At 26.1% G+C, this 9,655-nt stretch overlaps 1 long non-coding RNA gene across 1 annotated transcript; it reads right to left on the minus strand.

Moving 5' to 3' along the window:
- Positions 1-350: 350 nt before the first annotated feature.
- Positions 351-6,714, minus strand: LOC145099919 (uncharacterized). The gene is made up of 4 exons (XR_013704693.1): positions 6,604-6,714; positions 6,193-6,349; positions 5,903-5,994; positions 351-734 (listed from the first exon to the last, which is right to left on the minus strand). It is a non-coding gene; the product is annotated as an uncharacterized LOC145099919 (long non-coding RNA).
- Positions 6,715-9,655: the final 2,941 nt, after the last annotated feature.

Below are 9,655 nucleotides of genomic sequence, written 5' to 3' on the forward strand. Positions count from 1 at the left end.
TAATAAAACTTCTACTATAGTCTATCATATAGTTTATTATTTTTTATAACTGTCATGTTACCCTTTTCCACTTCGTTTACTCCAAAACGACCATATTGCCCCTAACTTGAAAATGTTTTGATAAATGCCAGTTAACAATTAAGACAAATATATAAATAAATCAATCAATGGCTTTCGATTTTTCTTTTTATATTTTAACATTTTTGTTAACAAAACAATTATTTTTTAATTGCAAGGTACAATGGAACATATTACTCCTATAAAGGAAATTGACTCAATCAAGGATGATTTCACAATTAAAGTTCGAATCATACATCTTTGGACTCAAAAGTCAAAATTTTAATGCAAAAGAAACATACTCGATAGAAATGATTTTGATGGATGAGGAGGTATATGATGTATATATTCAATTATTATTTTTGTAAAAATTTGTATATATTTATAAACAATTATATATAATTATTTGTTATTTGTTTATTTTTTAGGGAAGGAAAATTCATGCATCTTGTGTGAAAAAATGGTTTCCAAAATTCAAACGCTATCTTAAAGAAGATAGTTCGATATATGTGAAGAAACCTAATGTCGCACCAAATACTTTAAATTTTAAGTTTGCTGATCCAGAAAGAAAACTTAACTTTTACCACGATACAACTATGAAAGAGTGTGAAAACTTTTCTGGATCTGCACACGACTTTGATTTTGTTGACTTCAATACAATCGTTTCGAACAACATCCTAGAGTCAAAATCTTTTGGTTAGTTCATTTAATATTAACTTTTATTATATAACATCCTACTTTCTTTTTTATCTGCTACAAATTGATAATTTTTTTTAACTTAAGCAATCTATTTTGTTGCTTTTCTAGATATTATTGGACACATATTCGAATATGGGCGTATGGATACATCTGAAGAAGATAAATCAAAACACAAAATGCTCTTGCATCTTCAAGATATAGAGTATTTACCATTATGACAAACAAATAATATACTTTCTTTTATATTAGCTACAATATTTTTTTATTCTTGTCAGGGATACTAAGCTTAAGGTAACTTTGTGGGGTCATAATGCATACTACATGACAGAATTTCTGGCTAATAATAACAGCCTTGCACCGGTTGTTGTTATTGTTCAGTTTGCCAGAGTGAAGTTTATTAATGGTTTGTAATTATTTTTAAAACATATTTTTTAAAATTTTATATATAATTAATTAATCAGAAGTGTTTTTGCAGGTCGTCCTTTTTCCTCCACTTACTTTGATGTTAGTAGGTTGTTCATAAACAATGATATCGATGAGATTACAAGCTACAAAAATAAGTACTTATATTTATAATGACCATTGTAGTTTGAGATTTATTTTTTTCATAATGTATTTAATTTAATTATTTTTTTGTTATGAATTAACAGATTGGTTTCTGAAAATGGACAACAACTTTCGTCAAGTGGAATCAAGATGATTGCATCAAAACAAAACACGGAACACGATGACTTTCTCAAAAATCATATGTTTTCTAACATTGATGATTTGTTTGAACCTTTAGAGGTACTTTACATTATTTTTAAACAAACTATATTGTTAGTAAGAAACAACCAAAGTATATTGTTATAACGAAACTATAATGCATTTTTGCATACTAACATTTATTCACATTGCACATTTTTTAAATTTCAAGGAGAAAACGGTCATTATTGTTGGTACTGTTAAGGGAATACGTCAAAACATACGATGGTATTACCTTGCTTGTAGCAACTGCTACAAGTCAGCAAAAGAAAAAGAGTCTTCTACTGATAAGGTTGATGGTTCTCATGAAGTGGCCGAAATTGTTACTTATGAATGTTCTAATCCTAATTGCAAAAATACCAAAATTTCGGTTATTCCAAGGTATTACATATTTATTTTATATAAAAACAATATATGTTTATCATAATTTTTTAATATAATATCAGTTTATACTTTATTTAGATTTAAAATCCCACTTCGGGTTCAAGACAACACAGGAACTTTGACTTTAACCTTATTTGATCAAGAAGCAAAGAAGCTGTTTAAATACACAGCTAAAGAGTTGTATGATAAAAACAAGAAGGTAATTATTTTATGGTTTTTAATATATTCTATATGTTATACATTATATGTTTTACATACAAAATATTTAACAATATTTATTTTTATTTTAGCTTGGCATCAGTTTGGATTTGTATCCAATGGAGTTGAAAGTTGTTGTTGACAAAAAGTTGGCAATTAAAATTGATATCACGAGTTACAATGTGGATAATAAAAGTAATATTTATGGGATAGCAAGATTGACTGAGAATGCAAACATAATTGATGAACTAGAGAAAAAGAATCTGAATTCACAGGTTTTTTTCAACAATTATATATATATATATATATATATATATATATATATATATATATATATATTACGACATTGGCCCAATTATACATGAGTAAAATAACATTTTCTTTTGATCTTATAATGCAGCCTGATAATTCTGATTCATTCATTATTGGTTCTTCAGATATTGCCTCCCAAGAGACCAAAGTTGTGAAGGTTCTACTTTTTTAAATATAATTTTTAAATATTTCAATTTAATGTATAAGAACTAACTAAAATTTATTGTAGGATTCTTTTTCACACACAGGTGAAAATTTAACACCGTGTGCTAGGGACAACTCAACTGCAACAAGTCCTACAAAGTTGTTTTCTACACCAACCGAATTAAAAAGAAACCTTGCTACATGCATAGATCTTGATGAAATGGAGAATTTGTCTACTTCTAAAACTCCTCGGTTGTCACCACCAGATGAACAACCAATCCCTCTTTTGGTACCCAAGAAAGAAAAGTAAATGCACTTTACTTCTACAAACAATATTACTTCGTGCTTAATTTTGTTTCAACATCATAGACTCCTAAGCCGTTTACATTTTTAAGTTTCTTTATTTTAAGTTGGATTTATTGGAATTTTATGATTTTCATATTCGTTTCTTCATATTACATTGGCTCAACTTTTTCAGTACTCTAATGGCATTTACTATGTTATTTTGTTTCACGTTTCTGAACATCATATAATCCCAAAATTATTATTCACTTAACAATCACGCTACCCTATTAAAATATTCGTCATTGATCTTAATTTTGGTCCCCATTTTCTTCTTACCTTTTATTCCTTTTGGTTTGTTCATTATGTAATTATCACATGTCACTTGACTTGAATGTGCAGAATTTGATTCATTTTTTAAAGCATAAAGATCTAAAAATTGTCAATTCGTATTAATTATATACTGCATATTATTTGCACAAAGTCTGTTTCATTCTCTTTTATGTTCTTATTGCATATTAGAAGGATACCAACATACATTAGCTTTTATGCTAACTTATTCTATTTTTCTGTTTTCTAGCATGTCCTAGGTAGAAAGAAAACTCAAAATATGTTCATTGGCTTCATTTATATTGTTTTTTTTTCATACTGACAGTAAAAATGATCAAATAAATATTGTTTTATGCTACTAACCTTAACATCACCAAATAATAAATATTGTTTTATGCTACTAACCTTAACATCACCAACTTCTGTTACTAGCCAAAAATATTGCTCTTTCAATAGTAAACAAAAAATAAAAAATAAATGAAAAATTATAAAACAACACAAAAAATCAAAAAGGAAATCAATACTAAACTCCTTAATTTTATTGCTATTTATACTTTTTTTTTGTATCCAATGTATTATGAATAAACAAACTTCTATTTTAGTCTATGATATACTTTTTTATTTTTTATAACTGTCATGTTACCCTTTTCCACTTCTTTTAATTCAAAAATATCATATTGCACCTAAGTTGAAAAGTATTTCATATATGTCAGTTAACAATTAAGACAAATAAATCAATCAACCAATCTGTATAATAAAAATTCTGCTTCTATATGTATTTTACTATTTTAATATTTCCCCAGCATTGCTGTTTCTCTATAATTATAGTATCAAAAACAACAAATTGAATTACTAAAATACTATTTGGTTTTTTCTGTTTATGTATTCTGAATAATAAAACTTCTGTTATCATCTATGATATAGGTTTCGATTTTTTTTTCTCATTATATTATTTTACTTTCAATGCTTTATAAATATCTTATATATAACTATACTTTCTAAACCTCACAACTGTTATACATAATGTGATATAGATTTTTATTTTTTATAACTGTCATGTTACCCTTTTCCACTTCTTTTACTTCAAAAAGACCATATTGCCCCTAAGTTGAAAAGTATATCATATATGGCAGTTAACAATTAACACAAATAAATCAATCAATCAATTTGTATAATAAAAATTCTGCTATTTATGTATTCTGAATAATAAAATATGTTATATTTTCTAAAACTCACAAATGTTATTCAAAATTTTTAACGATAATGTGACCTTAATTTGAAAATGTCGGTTTTAAAACGGTCTTTTTTGTCAGCGAAATGGGACAAACTGCAACACTTTGTTGTATACACCAATGTGTTTGGAAGAAGCATCCACTTAATAGAAAAAAATGTAAAATGATATACTTTTAGATTTATAATTATTTACTCAGTATATTATTGTACCTTCAATGCTATATATATGTATGTTCTTTAACTGTATTGTGCTTATAATTCACAACTGTTGTTCAAGTTTTAAAATGACCATCTTACCCTTTTCCACTTCAATTAATCCAAAAGATACCATATTACCCCTAAGTTGAAAACTACTTAACACATATACTTATACAAGTTTAAAACCGACATAATGACACTTTTCTAACCGATTTACTCAAAAAAAAGAGCATATTGCCCTTAAGTTGAAAAGTATTTGATACATACGTTATACAAATTTTAAAATGACCATTTATCCTTTTACACTTCATTTACTCCAAAAAAGACCATATTACCCCTAAGTTGAAAGGTATTTGATAAATATGTTATATAAGTTTTAAAACAACCATTTATCCCTTATCCACTGCATTTACTTCTACTTTTTTGAAAACAAAAAACTGAATGTATATTGTTATTTTTACTTTTTTTTTAAGTATTCTGAATAAAAAAAACTTCTACTATAATCTATGATATACTTTTTATTTTTTATAACTGTCATGTTACCCTTTTCCACTTCTTTTACTTTTAAAAGACCATATTGCCCCTAAGTAGAAAAGTATTGAATATATGGCAGTTAATAATTAAGACAAATAAATAAATCAACCAATATGTATAATAAAAATTCTGCTATTTATGTATTCTGAATAATAAAATCTTCTATATTTTCTAAAACTCACAAATGTTATTCACATTTTTTAACGATAATGAGAACTTAATTTCAAAATGTCGGTTTTAAATGGTCTTTTTTGTCAATGAAATGGGACAAACTGTAGCACTTTGTTGTATACACGAATGTGTTTTGAAGAAGCATCCACTTAATAGAAAAAAATGTAAAATTATATACTTTTAGATTTATATTTATTTATTCAGTATATTATTTTACTTTCAATGCTATATATATATATATATATATATATATATATATATATATATATGTTCTTTAACTGTATTGTGCTTATAATTCACAAGTGTTGTTCAAGTTTTAAAATGACCATCTTACCCTTTTACACTTAGATTAATCCAAAAGATACCATATTACCCCTAAGTTGAAAACTACTTAACACATATACTTATACAAGTTTAAAACCGACATTTTTACACTATTGTAACCGATTTACTCAAAAAAAGACCATATTGCCATTAATTTGAAAGACTAAACTAACAAAAGTTGAAGTGGTTTTATTTCTTTTCTTACTCACCAAAAACACTACAATATTCAACAATTAAACTAATTGGCTTAATATGTTACCTTGATGAAAGAACATAACAACAAACAACACACCTGGAAAACAGTGTAGCAACAACAATTTCTGCATAACTCTTCTTCTCAGATGTAAAAAATGTACCAACACCAATCTCTGGACCATCATTTTCCTGTTCAGGTTCCAAAAAACAAATTTATATGTTCATACATATGTTTTTCGTTGCTGGTCCATTATTGAAAACATAAATTTAGAAATCAACAAAAATCATCAAATTTGTCGATTTCCAAATCTTGTATATTTTACATAAATAAAAATCAATCTTTTCTTAATTTAATTAAGTACATAAATATTCTGTATGAATAATCACCTGAATAATCGCATTTTCAAATTTCAAATTTCAAATTTTGAAGTTTTGATTGCTGAAAAGTCTTCAAAACAGCCAATAATTTATTTCAATAATTTTACGTTTTTTTCCACTTCTCTGTATGTCTTCTTCTGTGTACACTCCTACTCCATCGATTCTACTGCAAAATTAACAGGTATGTTTTATTTTTACTTTAATCTATTTTCTATGAGAAAAAATTAACGAATACGATGAAATTGCAAAATATTCTAAATAGATATTAGTGGATACCCGAACTAGATAAACGAAGGAAGAAAAAACAAATGAATATGTAGCATATACATGTAATCGACTTCGGTTGATGACATACATATAAGAAATCGATAGATGAAAACAAAATGTTAGAAATTAAACACATGAATGAACGATACTTACTGTAATCGGGATGATAACGATTTCAATATGGGTGGTGAATCATAACGATTTTGTTAGGGCAATAATATTGGATTTATAAATACCATTCATCCAATTTCTCTAACCTTCAAATCCAGAAAGGTAAAGTTACAAATGGGTGGGAGGAGGATTGCTTCTGTTTGTGCCGATTACATTTCCCATTTCCCAAAATGTATAATTTGTCTGTAACCACAGATATTATAGCTACAAATTTATTATTTAAGATTTATAAATAAAAATAAACTATATAATATAAATACATATATTCTTAATTTACGGTTCATTTTTAATACAAAAGTGTAAATGCATTTCTATAATATTAAATAAAATTGAATTATTGTATTGGTTGATTAAAACATTTTGAAAAAAAAAAGAATGATAAAAATTATGTTTTAAATTTATTTAGTAATAATATAAAAAAATTTAAATGCAACCAAATTATAAGGATGGTTCCACTTACAAACTTGTATAAAAAATATTGCAAATTTATGTCAAAATCATCGTGTTGCTTTATATCTTATCTTTTCTATATTATATTTTGTTTAATATAAATATTATTTGTTTATATTTTATTTACCAATAATTGACCGACTTAAAAATTAATTACGTTTTATTTATATAAAAAAATATTGCAAATATATGTCAAAATCATCATGTTGCTTTATATCTTATATTTTCTATATTATATTTTGTTTAAAATAAATATTATTTGTTTATATTTTATTTACCAAAAATTGACCGACTTACAAATTAATTAGGTTTTATTTAGATAAATTATTATATTTTTTAAGTTTCATCTTATTTTATAAATTAATTGTTATTATTTGTTTATTTTGCAGACATATCATGAAGTCGTTTAATTCTAAAAAGAGTAGAAAATTAAATAGTTTTTATTTAGATAATATAAGTAACATTAACTTGTCCACTATATCAATCGAACAAGCTTCAACCACTACAAATGTTATTACTTCAGCTAACAATGGTACGTTTTTTCTTTAACATTTATTTATAAATTTCTTATTACAAACATTTTAACGCCTAAATAGATCATTTAATAACATATAAATATGATTTATATTGACATAACAAGAAAAAGCAAATACATTGCCTTCTTCATCGACCACTGAATATTCATCATCTGCGGTATTTGTTAACAACGGTCACAAAGGTACATTTCTTTGTTCACTATTATTATTCATTATATATTATTACGAAAAAAATATAATGTTAACCAACTTTCAATTATTTTTTATTTTACATTTTATATCATATACTTTTATTTCTTATGCAGAAGCAAACCATAATATGTACTATTTGCAAGCAAGAGAGAAAAGAAGACAAAGAAAATTATATCTGGATAATAAGAAATCGAAGAAAATGAAAACAAAATCGAGTGTTCTCAATCCATCTGCTTCAACTGTTTTCAAAAACACGGATAACTGTAATTTACTTATTTTATTTTTCAATTTTTACACTACATTTACCTATATCAAAAAAAATGCTTTATCATCATTTTATATTATTGCCTACATTCTAATTATATTTTATAACGTATGTCTTCCATTTTTATAACAAGTTTCTTTTACAGATCAATCAAAAGAGATTGTTCATCAAAATGAAAATGTCAATCCATATAAATCACGTGGAAAACAAAATTCACCCCTACAATCATCTTCTTTGTATATAAATGTTAGAACTCCGTTATCTAACATTTCAAATGGTAATAACTTTTTTTTTTTTCAAAACTTACTTTAGTCCACTTTCTAATAAATTTATATATGATCGCTATTTTTTTACAGTTAATGTTACATGCAGAAATGCATCTACAATAACTGCTTCTTCATCATCAATCCAGTTAAGTACAGGATGTCATAAATTAAAAAGAAAGTTGAAAGATTTATCTCCTATTCCATTGATTGACTTGACAACAGATGTAGAAAATATACATGAAGTCCTTACTGATAACCTAATAGTTGGTATTTCCAAAGGTAATCACTATGTATACCTGTTTTTTTTTCTGTTACAAATAAAATACCATATTTTATAAACTTAAAATTTTAAATACTTTACTTATACCGTTTTATTTTTTTACAGAATATTTGGATCATGGTGATCAAATTGTTGTATGTAAAACATGTCATGCAAAGTTATGGAAAAATGAATCTATTAGAGTTAAACAAAAAGGGAACACAAATTAGTCATTATGTTGTGGTTATGGCAAGGTTCAACTACCAGATTTAAAGAAACCACCACCAAATTATGAAAAAATGTTTCGACTAACAAATTCTAAAAGCAAAAACTTCATGAAAAACATTCGACGTTACAATTCAATGTTTTCTTTTACGTCGATGGGTGGTAAAATAGATTCTTCAATCAATAAAGGAAATGCTCCATACATTTTCAGACTTGGTGGCCAAAATTATCATAGTATTGGAAGCCTTTTACCACCAAATGGATCGCAACCGAAATTCTCTCAGTTATACATTTATGATACCGAGAACGAAAATTCAAATAGACAAAAATGCTTTGGGTATATTTTCAAACTTCTTATTCATATTTAATTTTTATATTTTTATCTTTTTTTTACTAATATTATGTATATATTCAATTTTTTTAGTGGGGAAAAGCATCAATCTACATCCATTGATAATGATATTATTGAATATTTGAAGGTGATGTTAGATTCAAATAATGTCTTGGTTAGGTCTTATAGAATGGTAAGAGATGTTTTTCAGAAAAATCCTCAAGTTGATGTGAAGTTAAGAATTATTGGAAAAAGGGATCGAGATGGAAGGACATATAACCTACCAACTGCTTCTGAGGTTGCTGCTTTAATTGTAGGTGACATTTCTGATTCAGTTCAAAATAGAGATATTGTTGTTCAAACGAAATCCGGATTTCTACAACGTATCAGTGAATTGCATCCTTCTTATATTCCTCTCCAATATCCGCTACTATTTCCATATGGTGATGATGGTTACAGCGTTGATATTCTTCATAGAGGTGTTACATCTACAAAAAACAAGCGGGCGAA

This window comes from Lactuca serriola, chromosome 4 (genome assembly GCF_051521515.1).
Source record: "Lactuca serriola cultivar US96UC23 chromosome 4, Lser_US96UC23_V15, whole genome shotgun sequence".
NCBI lineage: Eukaryota > Viridiplantae > Streptophyta > Magnoliopsida > Asterales > Asteraceae > Lactuca > Lactuca serriola.